The following is a 23,756-nucleotide window of genomic DNA, read 5'->3' on the forward strand; positions in this document are numbered from 1 at the left end:
CGATGACGCTAGGGTTATAGGGAATATATATACGTGGTTACCGAATGTTGTTCGGAGTCCTGGATGAGATCCCGGACGTCACGAGGAGTTCCGGAATGGTCTGGAGGTAATGATTTATATATGGGAAGTCCTGTTTTGGTCACCGGAAAAGTTTCGGGTTTATCGGTAATGTACCGGGACCACCGGGAGGGTCCCGGTGGTCCACCAAGTGGGGCCACCAGCCCCGGAGGGCTGCATGGGCTAAGTGTGGGAGGGGACCAGCCCCAGGTGGGCTGGTGCGCCCCCCCACCAAGGCCCAAGGCGCAAGGGAGAGTGGAAGGGGGCAAACCCTAGGCTCAGATGGGCCTAAGGCCCACCTAGTGGTGCGCCCCCCTCTCTCCCCCCTTGGCCGCCCCCCTAGATGGGATCTAGGGCTGGCCGCCACCCCTAGGGGTGGAAACCTAGGTGGGGGCGCAGCCCCTCCCCTCCCCCTATATTACTTGAGGTTTTGGGCTGCCATAGACACGATTCAATCTCCTTCTTGGCGCAGCCCTACCCCTGTCCCTCCTCGTCTCTTGTGGTGCTTGGCGAAGCCCTGCTGGAGTACCACGCTCCTCCACCACCACCACGCCGTCGTGCTGCTGCTGGATGGAGTCTTCCCCAACCTCTCCTTCTCCCCTTGCTGGATCAAGGCATAGGAGACGTCACCGGGCTGTACGTGTGTTGAACACGGAGGTGCCGTCCGTTCGGCACTAGGATCATCGGTGATTTGGATCACGACGAGTACGACTCCATCAACCCCATTCACTTGAATGCTTCCGCTTAGCGATCTACAAGGGTATGTAGATGCACTCTCCTTCCCTTCGTTGCTAGATTACTCCATAGATTGATCTGGGTGATGCGTAGAAAATTTTGAATTTCTGCTACGTTCCCCAATAGTGGCATCATGAGCCAGGTTTATGCGTAGTTACTATGCACGAGTAGAACACAAAGTAGTTGTGGGCATTGATTTTGTTCAATATGCTTACCGTTACTAGTCCAATCTTGATTCGGCGGCATTGTGGGATGAAGCGGCCCGGACCGACCTTACACGTACTCTTACATGAGACTGGTTCCACCGACTGACATGCACTAGTTGCATAAGGTGGCTAGCGGGTGTCTGTCTCTCCCACTTTAGTCGGATTGGATTCGATGAAAAGGGTCCTTATGAAGGTTAAATAGCAATTGGCATATCACGTTGTGGTTTTTGCGTAGGTAAGAAACGTTCTTGCTAGAAACCCATAGCAGCCACGTAAAACATGCAAACAACAATTAGAGGACGTCTAACTTGTTTTTGCAGGGTATGCTATGTGATGTGATATGGCCAAGAAGAATGTGATGAATGATATGTGATGTATGAGATTGATCATGTTCTTGTAATAGGAATCACGACTTGCATGTCGATGAATATGACAACCGACAGGAGCCATAGGAGTTGTCTTTATTTATTGTATGACCTGCGTGTCATTGAACAACGCCATGTAATTACTTTACTTTATTACTAACCGGTAGCCATAGTAGTAGAAGTAATAAGTTGGCAAGACAACTTCATGGAGACACAATGATGGAGATCATGATGATGGAGATCATGGTGTCATGCCGGTGACGATGATGATCATGGAACCCGTGAAGATGGAGATCAAAAGGAGCAATATGATATTGGCCATATCATGTCACTATTTGATTGCATGTGATGTTTATCATGTTTATACATCTTATTTGCTTAGAACGACGGTAGCTTAAATAAGATGATCCCTCATTAAAATTTCAAGAAAGTGTTCCCCCTAACTGTGCACCATTGCGAAAGTTCGTCGTTTCGAAGCACCACGTGATGATCGGGTGTGATAGATTCTTACGTTCAAATACAACGGGTGTTGACGAGCCTAGCATGTACATACATGGCCTCGGAACACATGCGAAACACTTAGGTTGACTTGACGAGCCTAGCATGTATAGACATGGCCTCGGAACACAAGAGACCGAAAGGTCGAGCATGAGTCGTATGGTAGATAGGATCAACATGAAGATGTTCACCGATGTTGACTAGTCTGTCTGACGTGATGATCGGACACGGCCTAGTTGACTCGGATCATGTAATCACTTAGATGACTAGAGGGATGTCTATCTGAGTGGGAGTTCATAAGATGAACTTAATTATCCTGAACATAGCCAAAAGGTCTTCGCAAATTATGTCATGGCTCGCGTTTCTGTTCTACTGTTTAGATATGTTCCTAGAGAAAATTTAGTTGAAAGTTGATAGTAGCAATTATGCGGACTAGGTCCGTAAACTGAGGATTTTCCTCATTGCTTCATAGAAGGCTTATGTCCTTAATGCACCGCTCAGTGTGCTGAACCTCGAACGTTGTCTGTGGATGTTGCGAACATCTGACATACACGTTTTGATGACTACATGATAGTTCAGTGCGTAATGCTAAATGGTTTAGAATTGAGGTACCAAAGACATTTTTTGAAACATCGCAGAACATATGAGATGTTCCCAGGACTAAAATTGGGATCTCAGGCTTGTGCCCACGTCAAGAGGTATAAGACCTCCGACGATTTTCTTAGCCTGCATAATAAGGGAGAAAAGCTCAATCTTGAGCTTGTGCTCAGATTGTCTGAGTACAACAATCGCTTGAATCGAGTGAGAGTTGATCTTCCAGATGAAATAGTGATGGTTCTCCAAAGTCACTGCCACCAAGCTACTAGATCTTCGTGATGAACTCTAACATATCAGGGATAGATATGATCCTTGAGCTATTCGCGACACCGCGAAAGTAGAAATCAAAAGGGAGCATCAATCGTTGATGGTTAGTAAAACCACTAGTTTCAAGATGGGCAAGGGCAAGAAAGGGATACTTCATGGAACAACAAATCAGTTGCTGTTCTAGTGAAGAAACCCAAAGTTGAACCCAAGCCCGAGACTAAGTGCTTTTGTAATAAGGGGAACAGTCACTGAAGCAGAACCACCCTAGATACTTGGTAGATGAGAAGGCTGGCAAGGTCGACAGAAGTATATTGGATATGCATTATAATGTGTACTTTACTAGTACTCCTAGTAGCACCAGGGTATTAGATACCAGTTCGGTTGCTAAGTGTTAGTAACTCGAAACAAAAGGCTACGGAATAAACGGAGACTAGCTAAAAGGTGAGATGACGATATGTGTTGGAAGTATTTCCAAGGTTGATCGAACATCGCACACTCCCTCTACCATCGAGATTGGTGTTTGCGTTGAGCATAGACGTGATTGGATTATGTCTATCGCAATACGGTTATTCAGTTAAGGAGAATAATTGTTACTCTGTTTATTTGAATAATACCTTCAATGGTCTTGCACCTAAAATGAATGGTTTATTGAATCTCGATCGTAGTGATACACATTTTCATGCCAAAGGTATAAGATAGTAATGATAGTACCACACAAATGTGGCACCGCAATTTGAGTCATATTGGTATAAAACGCATGAAGAAGCTCCATGTTGATGGATCTTTGGGCTCACTCGTTTTTGAAAAGTTTGAGACATGCGAACCATGTCTATTGGTGTATATGCATGAAGAAACTCCATGCAAATGGACCGTTTGGACTCACTTGATTTTGAATCACTTGAGACATGCAAATCATACCACATGGGCAAGATGACTAAAAGCCTCGTTTTCAGTAAAATGGAACTAGAAAGAAACTTGTTGGAAGTAATACATTTTGATGTGTGTAGTCCAATGAGTGCTGAGGCGTGTAGTGGATATCGTTATGTTCTTACTTCATGGATGATTTGAGTAGATGTTGAGTATATTTACTTGATGAATCACGAGTCTGAATTATTGAAAGGTTCAAGTAATTTCAGAGTGAAGTTGAACATCGTCGTGACAAGAGGATAAAATGTCTATGATATGATCGTAGAGATGAATATCTGAATTACGAGTTTGGCACAGAATTAAGACATTGTGGAAATTGTTTCACAACTAATACACCCTGGATCACCATAGTGTGATGGTGTGTCCAAACATCATAACTGCACCCTATTGGATATGATGCATACCATGATGTCTCTTATCGAATTACCACGATAGTTTATGGGTTAGGCATTAGAGACAACCACATTCACTTTAAATAGGGCACCACGTAATTCCGATGAGATGACACCGTATGAACTATGGTTTAGAGAAACCTAAGTTGTCATTTCTTAAAAGTTTGGGGCTGCGACGCTTGTGTGAAAAAGTTTCATGTTGATAAGCTCGAACCCAAAGCAGATAAAATGCATCTTCATAGGACACCCAAAACAGTTGGGTATACCTCCTAATTCATATCCGAAAGCAATAGGGATTGTTTCTAGAATCGGGTCCTTTCTCGAGGAAAGGTTTCTCTCGAAAGAATTGAGTGGGAGGATGGTGGAGACTTGATGAGGTTATTGAACCGTCACTTCAACTAGTGTATAGCAGGGCACAAAAGTTGTTCCTGTGGCACCTACACCAATTGAAGTGGAAGCTTATGATATTGATCATGAGACTTCGGATCAAGTTACTCCCAAACCTCGTAGGACGACAAGGATGCGTACTACTTCAGAGTGGTAGGTAATCCTGTCTTGGAAGTCATGTTGCTAGACAACAATGAACCTACGAGCTATGGAGAAGCGATGGTGGGCCTGGATTCCAAAATGGCACGAGGCCATATAATCCGAGAGAGGATCCATATATGAAAACAAAGTGTAGACTTTGGAAGAACTACTTGATGGTCGTAAGGCTGTTAGGTACATATGGATTTTAAAAGGAAGATGGACAATGATGGTAAGTATCACCATTAAGAAAACTCGACTTGTCGTTAAGATGTTTTCCGACAAGTTCAAAGAGTTGACTACGATGAGACTTTCTCACTCGTAGCGATGCTAAGAGTCTGTTGGAATTATATTAGCGATTACTGCATTATTTATGAAATCTTGCAGATAGGATGTCAAAACATCGTTTCCTCGACGATTTTCTTGAGGAAAGGTTGTATGTGATACAACCGGAAGGTTTTGTCAATCCTGAAAGATGCTAATAAGTATGCAAAGCTCCAGCAATCCTTCTAAGGACTGGAGTAAGCATCTCGGAGTTGGAATGTATGCTTTGATGAGATGATCAAAGATTTTGGGTGTATACGAAGTTTATGAGAAACTTGTATTTCCAAAGAAGTGAGTGGGAGCACTATAGAATTTCTGATGAATATATGTTGTTGACATATTGTTGATCAGAAATGACGTAGAATTTCTGGAAAGCATATAGGGTTATTTGGAAAGTGTTTTTCAATGGAAAACCTGGATTAGGCTACTTGAGTATTGAGCATTAAGATCTATAAGGATAGATCAAAACTCTTAATAGTACTTTCAAATGAATACATACCATGACAAGATTTTGAAGGAGTTCAAAATGGATCGGCAAAGAAGGAGTTCTTAGCTGTGTTATAAGGTGTGAACATTGAGTAAGACTCGAAACCTGACCGCAGCAGAATAGAGAGAAAGGACGAAGGTCATCCCCTATGCTTTAGACGTAGGCTCTATAGTATGCTATGCTGTGTACCGCACCTGAAGTGTGCCTTGCCATGAGTCAGTAAAGGGGTACAAGAGTGATCCAAGAATGGATCACAGGACAGCGATCAAAGTTATCCTTAGTAACTAGTGGACTAAGGAATTTTCTCGATTATGGAGGTGGTAAAAGAGTTCATCGTAAAAGGTTACGCCGATGCAAACTTTGACACTAATCCAGATTATTCTGAGTAGTAAACTGGATTCGTATAGTAGAACAGTTATTTGGAATAGCTCCAAATAGAACGTGGTAGCTGCATCTGGGAGATGACATAGAGATTTGTAAAGCACACATGGATCTGAAAGATTCAGACCCGTTGACTATAACATCTCTCACAAGCATAACATGATCAAACCCAGAACTCATCGAGTGTTAATCACATGGTAATGTGAACTAGATTATTGACTCTAGTAAACTCTTTGGGTGTTAGTCACATGGGGATGTGACCTTGAGTGTTAGTCACATAGCGATATGAACTGGATTATTGACTCTAGTGCAAGTGGGAGACTGTTGGAAATATGCCCTAGAGGCAATAATAAATTGGTTATTATTATATTTCCTTGTTCATGATATTTGCAAATAATAGGTACGATCTTAACATAACTATCCTTTGAGTCTATGTACACACCTATGTATCTGTTGTGGTACAGGGATCATTCGGAGATCAACTGATCGAGCAACTAGTTATCTACCAATGCCAAAGGACTGGTACCTGTAACCTACAGCAACTATTGCCCTAGTGTAGTAATCCTCTTACTACACTACCTGTTCTGGGTTAGGCTTCCGATCGTGTTCTAGTACATCAAGCATACGATTTCGAAAAGATTACAGTTCATAGTAAAGGAATCTGGTGCTCTAACACGTTGAGGGCCTATGGCATCCTCACGAAACCCACACGGTTTGCAGTGTTGCATTGACCCACGGCTATAAAGGTACACTACAGGTATCTCCGAAAGTGTCTGTTGGGTTGGCACGAATCGAGACTCGGATTTGTCACTCCGTGTAAACGGAGAGGTATCTCTGGGCCCACTCGGTAGGACATCATCATAATGTGCACAATGTGATCAAGGAGTTGATCATGGGATGATGTGTTATGGAACGAGTAAAGAGACTTGCCAGTAACGAGATTGAACAAGGTATCGGGATACCGACGATCGAATCTCGGGCAAGTATCGTACCGCTAGACAAAGGGAATTGTATACGGGATTGATTAAGTCCTTGACATCGTGGTTCATCCGATGAGATCATCGTGGAGCATGTGGGAGCCAACATGGGTATCCAGATCCCGCTGTTGGTTATTGACCGGAGAGGTGTCTCGGTCATGTCTGCATGTTTCCCGAACCCGTAGGGTCTACACACTTAAGGTTCGATGACGCTAGGGTTATAGGGAATAGATATATGTGGTTACCGAATGTTGTTCAGAGTCCCGGATGAGATCCCGGACGTCACGAGGAGTTCCGGAATGGTCCAGAGGTAAAGATTTATATATGGGAAGTCCTGTTTTGGTCACCGGAAAAGTTTCGGGTTTATCGGTAATGTACCGGGACCACCGGGAGGGTCCCGGTGGTCCACCAAGTGGGGCCACCAGCCCTGGAGGGCTGCATGGGCTAAGTGTGGGAGGGGACCAGCCCCAGGTGGGCTGGTGCGCCCCCCACCAAGGCCCAAGGCGCAAGGGAGAGTGGAAGGGGGCAAACCCTAGGCTCAGATGGGCCTAAGGCCCACCTAGTGGTGCGCCCCCCTCTCTTCCCCCTTGGCCGCCCCCCTAGATGGGATCTAGGGCTGGCCGCCACCCCTAGGGGTGGAAACCTAGGTGGGGGCGCATCCCCTCCCCTCCCCTATATATACTTGAGGTTTTGGGCTGCCATAGACACGATTCAATCTCCTTCTTGGCGCAGCCCTACCCCTCTCCCTCCTCGTCTCTTGTGGTGCTTGGCGAAGCCCTGCTGGAGTACCACGCTCCTCCACCACCACCACGACGTCGTGCTGCTGCTGGATGGAGTCTTCCCCAACCTCTCCTTATCCCCTTGCTGGATCAAGGCGTAGGAGACGTCACCGGGCTGTACGTGTGTTGAACACGGAGGTGCCGTCCGTTCGGCACCAGGATCATCGGTGATTTGGATCACGACGAGTACGACTCCATCAACCCCGTTCACTTGAACGCTTCCGCTTAGCGATCTACAAGGGTATGTAGATGCACTCTCCTTCCCTTCGTTGCTAGATTACTCCATAGATTGATCTTGGTGATGCGTAGAAAATTTTGAATTTCTACTACGTTCCCCAACATCAAATTTAGTTAAAAGGCGTCCCAATGATTTGGATTTTTTAGATCTTGATGCAAAAATTAATAAAAGTGGGATTGAAGAGGTTAAAACTTTACATAGCAATGAACCCACTATTTTGGATTGCAAGGGATTTAATTATGATAATTACTCTTTGATAGATTGTATTTCCTTGTTGCAATCCGTGCTAAATTCTCCGCATGCTTATATTCAAAATAAAGCTTTTACCAAACATATCGTTGATGCTTTAATGCAATCTTATGAAGAAAAGCTTGAATTAGAAGTTTCTATCCCTAGAAAACTTCATGATGAGTGGGAACCTACTATTAAAATTAAGATTAAAGATCATGAATGCTATGCTTTATGTGATTTGGCTGTTAGTGTTTCCACGATTCCAAAAACTTTGTGTGATGTGTTAGGTTTCCGTGAATTGGATGATTGTTCTTCAAATTTACACCTCGCAGATTCCACTATTAAGAAACCTATGGGAATGATTAATGATGTTCTTATTGTTGCAAATAGAAATTATGTGCCCATATATTTCATTGTTCTTGACATTGATTGCAATCCTGCATGTCCCATTATTCTTGGTAGACCTTTCCTTAGAACGATTGATGCAATTATTGATATGAAAGAAGGGAATATTAGATTCCAATTTCCGTTAAAGAAATGCATGGAACACTTTCCTAGAAAGAAAATTAAATTACCTTATGAATCTATTATGAGAGCCACTTATGTATTCCATACCAAAGATGGTAATACCTAGATCTATTCTTGTTTTTATGCCTAGCTAGGGGCGTTAAACGATAGCGCTTGTTGGGAGGCAACATAATTTTATTTTTGTCTCTTGATTTTTGGTTCTGTTCAGTAATAAATAACTCATCCAGCTTCTCTTTAGATGTGGTTTTATGCTTTTAATTAGTGTTTGTGCCAAGTAGAACCTTTGGGAAGACTTGGGGGAAGTTTTTGCGATCTTGCTGTAAAAAACAGAAACTTTAGCGCTCACGAGATTTGCTGCCATTTTTTTTACTAGAGAGCGCAATTAGGTTGATTATTTTTGAAGATGATTAATAGACAGATTCCTCACGTCCAACAATTTATTTCAGAATTTTTGTGGTTACATAAGTATTCGAAACCTACAGATTACTACAGACTGCTCTGTTTTTGACAGATTCTGTTTTTCGTGTGTTGTTTGCTTGTTTTGATGAATCTATGGCTAGTATCGGGGGGGGGGGGGTATGAACCATAGAAAAGTTGGAATACAGTAGGTTTAACACTAATATAAATAAAGAATGAGTTCATTACATTACCTTAAGTGGTGGTTTGTTTTCTTATACGTTAAGTGTTGTGAAGTTTTCAAGTTTTGGGTAAAGATTTGATGGATTATGGAATAAGGAGTGGCAAGAGCCTAAGCTTGGGGATGCCTAAGGCACCCCAAGGTAAAATTCAAGGACAACCAAAAGCCTAAGCTTGGGGATGCCCCGGAAGGCATCCCCTCTTTCGTCTTCGTCCATCGGTACCTTTACTTGATGCTATATTTTTATTCACCACATGATATGTGTCTTGCTTGGAGCGTCTTGTATGATTTGAGTCTTTTCTTTTTAGTTTACCACAATCATCCTTGCTATACACACCTTTTGGACACACACACATGAATCAGAATTTATTAGAATACTCTTTGTGCTTCACTTATATCTTTTGAGCAAGACAATTTTGCTCTAGTGCTTCACTTATATCTTTTTAGAGCACGATGGTGGTTTTATTTTATAGAAATTATTGATCTCTCATGATTCACTTATATCATTTTGAGAGTCCTCTAGAACAGCATGGTAATTTGCTTTGGCTATAAAATTAGTCCCAATATGATAGGCATCCAAGATGGGTATAATAAAAACTATCATAAAAAGTGCATTGAATACTATGAGAAGTTTGATACTTGATTATTGTTTTGAGATATGAAGATGGTAATATTAGAGTCATGCTAGTTGAGTAGTTGTGAATTTGAGAAATACTTGTGTTAAAGTTTGTGATTCCCGTAGCATGCACGTATGGTGAACCGTTATGTGATGAAGTCGGAGCATGATTTATTTATTGATTGTCTTCCTTATGAGTGGCGGTCGGGGACGAGCGATGGTCTTTTCCTACCAATATATCCCCCTAGGAGCATGCACGTAGTACTTTTTCGATAACTAATATATTTTGCAATAAGTATGTGAGTTCTTTATGACTAATGTTGAGTCCATGGATTATATGCACTCTCACCCTTCCACCATTGCTAGACTCTCTAGTACTGCGCAGCTTTCGCCGGTACCATAAACCCACCATATACCTTCCCCAAAACAGTCACCATACCTACCTATTATGGCATTTCCATAGCCATTCCGAGATATATTGCCATGCAACTTACAACCGTTCCGTTTTTTATGACACGCTTCATCATTGTCATATTGCTTTGCATGATCATGTAGTTGACATCGTATTTGTGGCAAAGCCACCTTTATAATTCTTTCATACATGTCACTCATGAGTCATTGCACATCCCGGTACACCGCCGGAGGCATTCACATAGAGTCATATTTTGTTCTAAGTATCGAGTTGTATTTTTTCGAGTTGTAAGTAAATAAAAGTGTGATGATTATCATTATTAGAGCATTGCCCCATGTAAGGAAAGGATTATGGAGACGATGATTCCCCCACAAGTCAGGATGAGACACCGGACGAAAAAAAGAGAAAGGCCATAAAAAAGAGAAGGCCCAAAAAAAGAAAAAAAAGAGAAAAAGAGAGAAGAGACAATGTTACTATCCTTTTACCACACTTGTGCTTCAAAGTAGCACCATGATCTTCATGATAGAGAGTCTCTTATGTTGTCACTTTCATATACTAGTGGGAATTTTACATTATATAACTAGGCTTGTATATTCCAATGATGGGCTTCCTCAAAATGCCCTAGGTCTTCGTGAGCAAGCGAGTTGGATGCACACCCACTTAGTTTCTTTTGTTGAGCTTTCATACACTTATAGCTCTAGTGCATCTGTTTCATGGCAATCCCTACTCACTCACATTGATATCTATTGATGGGCATCTCCATAGCCCATTGATACGCCTAGTTGATGTGAGACTATCTTCTCCTTTTTGTCTTCTCCACAACAACCGTTCTATTCCACCTATAGTGCTATGTTCATGGCTCATGCTCATATATTGCGTGAAGATTGAAAAAGTTTGAGAACATCAAAAGTATGAAACAATTGCTTGGCTTGTCATCGGGGTTGTGCATGATTTAAATATTTTATGTGGTGAAGATGGAGCATAGCCAGACTATATGATTTTGTAGGGATAACTTTCATTTGCCATGTTATTTTGAGAAGACATGATTGCTTTATTAGTATGCTTGAAGTATTATTATTTTTATGTCAATATTAAATTTTTGTCTTGAATCTTTCAGATCTGAACATTCATGCCACAATAAAGAAAATTACATTGAGAATTATGCTAGGTAGCATTCCACATCAAAAATTCTGTTTTTATCATTTACCTACTCGAGGACGAGCAGGAATTAAGCTTGGGGATGCTTGATACGTCTCCAACGTATCTATAATTTTTTATTGTTCCATGCTATTATATTATCTGTTTTGGATGTTTAATGGGCTTTAATTTACCTTGTTATATTATTTTTGGGACTAACCTACTAACCAAAGGCCCAATGCAAATTGCTGTTTTTTTGCCTATTTCAGTGTTTCGCAGAAAAGGAATATCAAACGTAATCCAAACGGAATGAAACCTTCGGGAGAGTTATTTTTGGAACAAACGTGATCCAGGAGACTTTGAGTGGCCGTCAAGAAAGAAGCGAGGATGCCACAAGGCAGGGGGCGCACCCAGGGGGCAGGCGCGCCCCCCACCCTCGTGGGCCCCTCGCAGCTTCACCGACACACTTCTTCCTCCTATATATACCCATATACCCCAAAAACATCTAGGAGCACCACGAAACCCTATTTCTGTCGCCGCAACCTTCTGTACCCAAGAGATCCCATCTTGGGGCCTTTTCCGGAGCTTCGCCGGAGGGTGAATCGATCACGGAGGGCTTCTACATCAACACCATGGCCTCTCCGATGATGTGTGAGTAGTTTACCACAGACCTTAGGGTCCATAGTTATTAGCTAGATGGCTTCTTCTCTCTCTTTGGATCTCAATACAAAGTTCTCCTCGATCTTCTTGGAGATCTATTCGATGTAATTCTTTTTGCAGTGTGTTTGTCGAGATCCGATGAATTGTGGGTTTATGATCAAGATTATCTATGAACAATATTTGATTCTTCTCTGAGATCTTTTATGTATGATTTGTTATCCTTGCAAGTCTCTTCGAATTATCAGTTTGGTTTGGCCTACTAGATTGATCTTTCTTGCAATGGGAGAAGTGCTTAGCTTTGGGTTCAATCTTGTGGTGTCCTTTCCCAGTGACAGCAGGGGCACTAAGGCACGTATTGTATTGTTGCCATCGAGGATAAAAAGATGGGGTTTATATCATATTGCTTGAGTTTATCCCTCTACATCATGTCATCTTGCCTAATGTGTTACTCTGTTCTTATGAACTTAATACTCTAGATGCATGCTGGATAGCGGTCGATGTGTGGAGTAATAGTAGTAGATGCATAATCGTTTCGGTCTACTTGTCGCGGACGTGATGCCTATATACATGATCATGCCTAGATATTCTCATAATTATGCACTTTTCTATCAATTGCTCGACAGTAATTTGTTTACCCACCGTAATACTTATGCTATCTTGAGACAAGCCACTAGTGAAACCTATGGCCCCAGGTCTATTTTCCATCATATAAGTTTCCATCTATTTTACTTTGCAATCTTTACTTTCAATCTATATCATAAAAATACCAAAAATAGTATCTTATTATCTCTATCAGATCTCACTTTTGCAAGTGGCCGTGAAGGGATTGACAACCCCTTTATCGCATTGGTTGCAAGGTTCTTATTTTTTTGTGTAGGTGCGAGGTGACTTGCGTGTAGTCTCCTACTAGATTGATACCTTGGTTCTCAAAAACTGAGGGAAATACTTACGCTACTTTGCTGCATCACCCTTTCCTCTTCAAGGGAAAACCAACGCAGTGCTCAAGAGGTAGCAAGAAGGATGCTAGTCTTCGATAGGACTAGGCCTTCTCTCTATTCTGGCATTTCTGCAGTCCAGTCCACATATATAGCCTCCCTTTGATAATGTTCCATATATAGTGTAGATCCTTGCTTGCTGAGTACTTCAGATGAGTACTCACGGTTGCTTTGCTTTCTCTTTCTCCCCATATCTGTTTGATGCAACCAGATGACGGAGGCCCAGAGCCAGTTTTCCTTGCCGAAGACTACCACTATTACCCCGAGGGCAGATACTGCCACGAGTTGGCCGACGACCAGGACTAGTTAGGAGGCTCACAGGAAGGAGGCCTTGCCTTTTCGATCATAGATGCTTTTGTGCTAGCCTTCTTAAGGCAAACTTGTTTAACTCATGTCTGTACTCAGATAATGTTGCTTCCGCTAACTCATTTGTATTCAAGCCCTCGAGGCCCCTGGCTTGTAATATAAAGCTTCTATTATTTTAGTTTGTGTCTAGAGTTGTGTTGTGATATCTTCTCATGAGTCCCTAATCTTGGTCGTACACATTTGCGTGTATGATTAGGACACGATTGAATCGAGGGCGTCACAAGTTGGTATCAGAGCCGACTGCCTATAGGTATCCCCCTTTCCAACTCCTTAGCCAAAGTTGAGTCTAGTCTTTGCAAAACTTTTACTAATTGGCTGTGCGGCTTACGGGCCCACGGCGCCATTGGGTGGTGTTAAGATCTTTTACTCCTCAATCTTTACTCCGGGACTCTGATCTCTCTTCTATTTGGGTTAAATGATTTTGCAAACTCTAACATTAGGTTCTCGTAAATACTCCCTCCCGGAGAGCCCCTCATTCCAGATTATCGCCTACATCACCAGAAGATTCTGAAGATACTTTTCGAGGTTTTTCCGAGACTCTTGTGCCCATCGCTTTTGCAATTCTCTCCCATTGATAGACCCCTATGGATGACAACGTACACTTGTCATTCATACAACCATTCCCCCATTGATCTTGTTATTACAAGATACCCTGAAATCCTCTGTATTGTTTTGAGAATACTTTGTGCCTACTGCCTTGCAGTTCTTTGCCAGATGAATACCCCTACGGATAATTCCTTGCACTTGCCGAGTATCCGCTCATCCCCGGTTGTTCATGTGTTTCACAAAATTCTTTGAAATACTATCTGGTCTTCCGATAATCCTTTGCCAACTAATTCTCTGCAAATACTTGTCTGCTTGCATTATGGTTAATTCCATATGTCTAGCAATATTCATTAAAATCCTTTGTGATTGACATCCCGATCCTATTGTTTCAACATGTGTGTGAATGCACACAATCATCAGTTATTACCTGAAAATTATCCTTCCGGCTCAGATGTCATTCCGGACATGTGCTGGTTCTCGGCAATCAACCCTTGAGTGATTGCCCATCTAATCCTATTCAACTTACTACTCTTTTGATTAGAGCTTCTGCTACTGACCCCTTAAATTGGAAATCATAACTCCTTTGCATTTGAGCTTCGAATTAGTCAGTTGACTCTATAATCCAATGTCTTTGTATTGTTTCTTCATCTGGTTGTGTGCCGATGCTCACATCAGCTCCGTTATGCACCATCAGACCTATTGTTGGATTATTATCCGACCGTGTCCTTCATATTCAATAACCTTGTGAGTTCTTTCCTTGATACATAATACCTTTTGGTAAATCAGGTCTTGTGTCTTTGAAAAATTGTATCCTCTACTTTTGTCAACCTTGCTCTACCTTCAAGCTTGTGTTAATTACTCTTTAAGTTTGTGGCATATGTTCCCAAGATGCCCCTATGGGTTGAATCTATTCTTTTTCCATTTGTGTGAACCCGAAAGATTTCATGGGTCATACTCATATGATATTTCACCAGGTAAAACTTTCAACACTAATTCTATTTTCAAAGTGAGAAGTGAATGAAAGGTTGTGTATTGGAGAAGTGGGAGTCGACCATGAACTTTGTGTTCATGCCCATGGACCTAATGTGGAACTTATCATGGAAGCTTCTTGAAATAATAATAGTCCCCTTGTTATAAGTTCATCTTATATCTGGGATTTGATCTTTTGCAATCATGGTTTCGACCATATCTTCTACTGTGATTCCATTTCCCAGACAAGTTAAAGACTTGTCTTATGTAGATCAATGCATCTCCGCAACCTCTATTTTGATCTTCTTTCGAGTATTACCCTCTAGTATCTTGAGAATAACAAAGAACTATGTTGCTTCCTATGAGTCTTCATCTAGTATTGCTTCCCACTGATTTCATATTTCCCCCGGGTTCTGAGTTATTAGTCACTCGAGAACACCGATAAGTGAATCGATCCTGCACTCCGAATCAATAAATCTAAGTAATTTTTGTTGCTTACGAGTTAAATAATCCTTCAAGTCATTCCTAGCCTGATCGGCTATATAATTATCATACTAAATTTTAATTGTGCTACTTGGTCCTTTTTCTCGGTGCATAATTTTCGACGATGAGCTAAGCTTACGTCGATCTTCCTCGTCATATCATTTAACCTTGAACAACAAGCTTGCTTTCATGTTTGTGTCATACCCATGGTTCCAGTAACCTTTTGCTTCATCATTTCTTTGACTTGATGTCATGGCCGATCGATTACATCATCATGAAATCTCTCAACAAATGTGTCATGATCATCATCAACATTCCGAGCTCTTCCAGGATATCAGTTGAATTCATGATGAGAAATACCATCCTTGCCCTTTGATGATTTCTATTATCATTGACGACATTCTTGCCTTCGCCCCAACACGAACTTGTTCATATAAGTTTGGAAATACATCATTTTTGACATGTGGATGGATTGTAGTTGAACCCATCGGCCACATCCTCATCTTTTTCCTAAAAAAATTGCATGAGATGTTCTAGAAATTACCGATGGATCCTTTGTGTTCCCAAGGTCCGATATTTACCTGATGACCATGTCAATGCTATCCTGAAGCATGACTGTGGTACTATGAACATCCTTAAGAACATTCAAGGCGCAATGCTAATGTTTCTTGATCACTTATCCAAACATTGTTCTGCGGGTAACGTCATGAATTTCCTCTCCCCTTTACCTAAATGCTAATCTACATACTATCCTGTCATGGATTTCATCTTCCGCTTGTCCTTGGGAAGGATATGCTCCTGATATTTGTGTTTAAACACATTTTCTTTCCATTGTTCTGATTAAATTATTAACCACAATTTTCCTTTCCATTGTTTTGTTTAACCTTTCTCGTGACCTAACTTATCTGAGCAGAGGTAATTCCCTGCTTCGGTAAACACATAGGTGTACAGCCCTATCAAGTATAACCTTGTTAATATTGTTGTTAACATTCCGATAACTGTCGGTGGACGAGAACTTTGCCTATTGGTCCGCCTGTTTCCACGAGGAGGAAAATGGTTCTCTTCGTCCCTCGCCCTTGGTACCAATGTTGTTGTCGACGTAGCTGAGAAGCTATCCTCTGACATGCCTTGCTATTATGACCGTGCAAGATGTAAGCGCCCTTCCTACTTTTAACCCACATGGTGGGCCCATAACCCACAATTCCACAGGATCGAAACCTGACTCTCCTATACACCCTGTTCCCAGTGTTATTCCTCACGCTTGGATTTGTACGTAATTCATGAGCCACCTTCCTACAGATCTAATTTGGTATCTGATGTAGTATTTTTCCTGTTGCTCTAGATCCCTTTCACACTCTGTTCCAGGCAATGAACGATTGCCTATCCGCTTGAAGCTTCTTACTTTGCTCTCGCTATCTTTCTTGGATTTTAGCTCGAGAGATACATGTATGCCTCATTCACTAAGATAGCCCCCATGTACCTAACATGTGTCGAGCTCTGTCCTTCCTGAGTTTTCCCCTTATCTTTTCAATAAGTACGACGAAGATCCAGAAGGAAGAACGACAACTTCATCATGATGCCTTGATGCAGTGACATGAAGACATCAACGTAAGGGATCAACTTCTTCGAGAAGAGCAACCAAGAACGAGAAGATCCGTTAGAATTCCGTAACCAGAACTTTCCCCCATACTCCACCTCTTAAATCTCGGGACGAGATTTCTTGTAGTGGAGGAGATTTGTAACACCTCGGGTGTCATGCTACAGTAAACTCCTATTAATGGTGCCACATCATCATAATTAAATTTTGCTAATCATCACTTTGTCCCAAACCGACCTCAAATTCAAATTTAAAGATCCAAGTCAAAATCAAATTCAAAATGCAAGTCAAATTTTATTTCTTCAAACTGTCAAACAAAAATGTTTGTATGGTGGAAAATAATCACGATATAATTTTCATGTAGAAACTAACATTATTTGAGTTGTTAAAATGCCCCTAAAGTATTTAAAACTGTCCGAGCAGCAACTATCTAACACTTTTAAATTCAAACCAAAAATCAAATAATTGCAAATGCCCTCAAAACTTTTTGTGCAACCCTATAATATTGAATGTCATTCTTGTGCAAAGTTTCATAATTAACAAAATTCTTTTGATCACTAAACTATTTAGAAAACAGTAGCTAAATTGGAAAATAGTATAAGATAAGAGAAAATTAATGAAAAAAAGGAAAAGGAGAAACCCCCTGTTCACTTAAGCCCAGTCCTTACACTGTACCACGCCCAGCCGACCTGGCCGGCCTTTTCTCCTACCACGCAGGGAAGAGGCAGAGACCAGGGCCAGGCACCCATCCGCCCAGCAAGGTCACCGTGTCGGCCATCCCACAGCACCGTGGGAGGGTAGAGCAACCCCGGGGCGCGCTAGATCGAAACCCTAATCCCCATCTCGCTCAGTGCCCCCTCGATTCCCATCGCACCCCCTCCTCTCTGGCTCGACTCAAGCTTGTGAGCCCGTGCGGTGACCGCTGCCTCGCCATCGTTGACACAGCCGCCTGCTACCTCTTGAGCAATGCGTTGGTTTTCCCTGAAGAGGAAGGGATGATGCAGCAAAGTAGCGTAAGTATTTCCCTCAGTTTTTGAGAACCAAGGTATCAATCCAGTAGGAGGCTATGCGCGAGTCCCTCATACCTGCACAAAATAAATAAATCCTCGCAACCAACGCGAATAGGGGTTGTCAATCCCTACACGGCCACTTACGAGAGTGAGATCTGATAGATATGATAAGATAATATTTTTTTGGTATTTTTGTGATAAAGATGCAAAGTAAAATAAAGGCAAAGTAAAAAAGCAAAGGAAATAACTAAGTAGTAGGAGATTAATATGATAAAGATACACCCGTGGGCCATAGGTTTCACTAGTGGCTTCTCTCGAGAGCATAAGTATTCCACGATGGGTGAACAAATTACTATTGAGCAATTCACAGAATTGAGCATAGTTATGAGAATATCTAGGTATGATCATGTATATAGGCATCATGTCCGAAACAAGTAGACCGACTCCCGCCTGCATCTACTACTATTACTCCACTCATCGACCGCTATCCAGCATGCATCTAGAGTATTAAGTTAAAAACAGAGGAACACCTTAAGCAAGACGACATGATGTAGAGGGATAGACTCATGCCATATGATGAAAACCCCATCTTGTTATCCGCGATGGCAACAATACAATACGTGCATTGCTGCCCCTACTGTCACTGGGAAAGGACACCGCAAGATTGAACCCAAAGCTAAGCACTTCTCCCATTGCAAGAAAGATCAATCTAGTACGCCAAACCAAACTGATAATTCGAAGAGACTTGCAAAGATAACCAATCATACATAAAAGAATTCAGAGAAGATTCGAATATTATTCATAGATAGAATTGATCATAAACCCATAATTCATCGGTCTCAACAAACACACCGCAAAAAGAAGATTACATCGAATAGTTCTCCACAAGAGAGGGGGAGAACATTGTATTGAGATCCAAAAAGAGAGAAGAAGCCATCTAGCTAATAACTATGGACCAGTAGGTCTGAGGTAAACTACTCACACTTCATCGGAGGGGCTATGGTGTTGATGTAGAAGCCCTCCGTGATCGATGCCCCCTCCGGCGGAGCTCCGGAATAGGCCCCAAGATGGGATCTCGTGGATACAGAAAGTTGCCGTGGTGGAATTAGGTTTTTGGCTCCGTATCTGATTGTTTGAGGGTACGTAGGTATATATAGGAGGAAGGAGTACGTCGGTGGAGCAACAGGGGGCCCACGAGGGTGGAGGGCGCGCCTGGTGGGGGTGGGCGTGCTCCCCTACCTCGTGGCCTCCTCTTTTGTGTCTTGACGTAGGGTCCAAGTCTCCTGGGTCTAGTTCATTGAGAAAATCACGTTCCTGAAGGTTTCATTCCGTTTGGACTCCGTTTGATATTCTTTTTCTTTGAAACCCTAAACAGGCAAAACACAGCAATTCGGGGTTGGGCCTCCGGTTAATAGGTTAGTCCCAAAAATAATATAAAAGTGGATAATAAAGCCCAATAATGTCCAAAATAGTAGATAATATAGCATGGAGCAGTCAAAAATTATAGATACGTTGGAGACATATCAAGCGTCCCCAAGCTTAATTCCTACTCATCCTCGAGTAGGTAAATGATAAAAACAGATTTTTTGATGCGGAGTGCTACTTGGCATAATTTTAATGTAATTCTTCTTAATTGTGGTATGAATATTCAGATCCGAAAGATTCAAGACAAAATTTTAATATTGACATAAAAATAATAATACTTCAAGCATACTAACAAAGCAATTATGTCTTCTCAAAATAACATGGCCAAAGAAAGTTATCCCTACAAAATCATATAGTCTGGCTATGCTCCATCTTCACCATACAAAATATTTAAATCATGCACAACCCCGATGACAAGCCAAGCAATTGTTTCATACTTTTGACATTCTCAAAACATTTTTCAATTTTCACGCAATACATGAGCGTGAGCCATGTACATAGCACTATAGGTGGAATAGAATGGTGGTTGTGGAGAAGACAAAAAGGGTAAGATAGTCTCACATCAACTAGGCGTATCAACGGGCTATGGAGATGCCCATCAATAGATATCAATGTGAGTGAGTAGGGATTGCCATGCAACGGATGCACTAGAGCTATAAGTATACGAAAGCTCAAAAAGAAACTAAGTGGGTGTGCATCCAACTTGCTCGCTCATGAAGACCTAGGGCAATTTGAGGAAGCCCATCATTGGAATATATAAGCCAAGTTCTATAATGAAAAATTCCCACTAGTATATGAAATGACGAAATAGGAGACTCTCTATCATGAATATCATGGTGCTACTTTGAAGCACAAGTGTGGTAAAAGGATAGTAGCATTGTCCCTTCTCTCTTTTTCTCTCATTTTTATATTTTTTATATTTTTTATATTTGGGCCTTCTCCTTTTTATGGCCTCTTTTCTTTCTCTTTTTTTATTTTTCGTCTGGAGTCTCATTCCGACTTGTGGGGGAATCATAGTCTCCATCATTCTTTCTTCACTGGGACAATGCTCTAATAATGATGATCATCACACTTCTATTTTCTTACAACTCAACAATTACAACTCGATACTTAGAACAAAATATGACTCTATATGAATGTCTCCGGCGGTGTACCGGGATATGCAATGAATCATGAGTGACATGTATGAAAGAATTATGAATGGTGGCTTTTCCACAAAAACGATGTCGACTACACGATCATGCTAAGCAATATGACAATGATGGAGTGTGTCATAATAAACGGAACGGTGCAAAGTTTCATGGCAATATATCTCGGACTGGCTATGGAAATGCCATAATAGGTAGGTATGGTGGCTGTTTTGAGGAAGGTATATGGTGGGTGTATGATACCGGCGAAAGGTGCGCGGTATTAGAGAGGCTAGCAAGGGTGGAAGGGTGAGAGTGTGTATAATCCATGGACTCAACATTAGTCATAAAGAACTCATATACTTATTACAAAAATCTACAAGTTATCAAAGCAAAGTATTACGCTCATGCTCCTAGGGGGATAGATTGGTAGGAAAATACCATCGCTCGTCCCCGACCGCCACTCATAAGGAAGAAAATCAAAAAATAAATCGTGCTTCGACTTCATCACATAACGGTTCACCATACGTGCATGCTACGGGAATCACAAACTTTAACACAAGTATTCTTAAAATTCATAACTACTCTACTAGCACAACTTTAATATCACCATCTTCATATCTCAAAACAATTAGCAAGTATCAAACTTCTCATAGTATTCAACACACTCATAAGAAAGGTTTATTATTAATCTTGTATACCAAGCATATTAGGATTTTAAGCAAATTACCATGCTATTTAAGACTCTCAAAATAATCTAAGTTAATCATTTGAGATCAATAGTTTCTATAAAACAAATCCACCACCGTGCTCTAAAAGATATAAGTGAAGTACTAGAGCAAAACTATATAACCCAAAAGATATAAGCGAAGCACATAGAGTATTCTAACAAATTCCAAATCATGTATGGCTCTCTCAAAAGGTGTGTACAGCAAGGATGATTGTGGTAAACTAAAAATAAAGACTCAAATCATACAAGACGCTCCAAGCAAAACACATATCATGTGGCGAATAAAAATATAGCTCCAAGTAAAGTTACCGATAGAAGTAGACGAAAGAGGGGATGCCTTCCGGGGCATCCCCAAGCTTTGGCTTTTAGGTGTCCTTACATTATATTGAGGGTTCCATGGGCATCCCCAATCTTAGGCTCTTGCAACTCCTTGTTCCATAATCCATCAAATCTTTACCCAAAACTTGAAAACTTCACAACACAAAACTCAAAGTAGAAAATCTCGTGAGCCCCGTTACCGAAAGAAAATAAAAGACCAATTCAAGGTACTGTAATGAACTCATTCTTCATTTATATTGGTGTTATACCTACTGTATTACAACTTCTCTATGGTTTATAAACTATTTTACTAGCCATAGATTCATCAAAATAAGCAAGCAACACACATAAAACAGAATCTGTCAAAAACAGAACAGTCTGTAGTAATCTGTAGCTAGCGCAAGATCTGGAACCCCAAAAATTCTAAAATAAATTGCTGGACGTGAGTAATTTATCTATTAATCATCTTAAAAAATAATTAACTAAATAGAACTTTCCAAATAAAAATGGAAGTAGTTCTCGTGAGCGCTAAAGTTTCTGTTTTTTACAGCAAGTGTAACAAGACTTTCCCCAAGTCTTCCCAACGGTTCTACTTGGCACAAACAGTAATTAAACACAAAAAAACACAACTGAAACAGAGGATATATAAATTATTTATTACTAAACAGGAGCAAAAAGCAAGGAATAAAAATAAAATTGGGTTGCCTCCCAACAAGCGCTATCGTTTAACGCCCCTAGGTAGGCATAACAAGCAAGGATAGATCTAGGTATTGCCATCTTTGGTAGGCAATCCATAAGTGGCTCTCATAATAGATTCATAAGGTAATTTAATTTTCTTTCTAATAAAGTGTTCCATGCCTTTCCTTAATGGAAATTGGAATCTAATATTTCCTTCCTTCATATCAATAATTGCACCAATCGTTCTATGGAAAGCTCTACCAAGAATAATAAGACACGAAGGATTGCAATCTATGTCAAGAACAATAAAATCTACGGGCACATAATTCCTATTTGCAACAATAAGAACATCATTAATTCTTCCCATAGGTTTCTTAATAGTGGAATTCTCAAGGTGCAAGTTTAAAGAGCAATCATCAAAATCATGGAAACCTAACAAATCACACAAAGTCTTTGGAAACGTGGAAACACTAGCACCCAAATCACATAAAGCATAGCATTCATGATCTTTAATTTTAATTTTAATAGTTGGTTCCCACTCATCATAAAGCTTTCTAGGGATAGAAACCTCCAATTCAAGTTTTTCTTCATAAGATTGCATCAAGGCATCAACGATATGTTTAGTAAACGCTTTATTTTGACTATAAGCATGAGGAGAATTTAGCACGGATTGTAACAAGGAAATACAATCAATCAAGGAGAAATTTTCATAGTTAAATTCCTTGAAATCCATAATAGTGGGTTTAGCAAGATCTAGGGTTTTAATTTCTCCAATCCCACTTTTATCAATTTTAGCATCAAGATCAACAAATTCCGAATTCTTGGAACGCCTTCTAGGTAAAGGTGGATCATATTCAGTCCCATCATTATCAAGATTCATATTGCAAAACAAAGATTTAATAGGGGACACATCAATAAATTTTAGATCTTCATCTTTATTTTCATAGGAACTAGAAGAATACGCTCTTATAAAGGCATCTTTCTTAGCATGCATCCTAGCGGTTTTTTCTTTGCACTCATCAATGGAAATTCTCATGGCTTTGAGAGACTCATTGACATCATGCTTAGGTGGAATAGATCTAAGTTTCAAAGAATCAACATCAAGAGCAATTCTATCAACGTTCCTAGCCAAATCATCAGTCTTAAGCAATTTTTCTTCAATCAAAGCAATAAAATTCTTTTGCGAAGTAATAAATTATTTAATATTAGATTCAAAATCAGAGGGCATCTTATTATAATTTCCATAAGAATTGTTGTAGGAACTACCATAATTATTAGAGGGATTACTAGGATAAGGCCTAGGATTGAAATTTCCTCTATACGCGTTGTTACCAAAATTGGTCCTACCAACAAAATTCACATCCATAGATTCATTATTATTCTCAATCAAAGTAGACAAGGGAATATCATTAGGATAATAAGAAACACTCTTATTAGCAAATAATTTCATAAGTTCGTCCATCTTTCCACTCAAAACATTAATTTCTTCTATCGCATGCACCTTCTTATTAGTAGATCTTTCAGTATGCCATTGAG

The sequence above is a fragment of the Triticum urartu genome, chromosome 3, assembly GCF_003073215.2.
Source record: "Triticum urartu cultivar G1812 chromosome 3, Tu2.1, whole genome shotgun sequence".
Taxonomy (NCBI): Eukaryota; Viridiplantae; Streptophyta; class Magnoliopsida; order Poales; family Poaceae; genus Triticum; species Triticum urartu.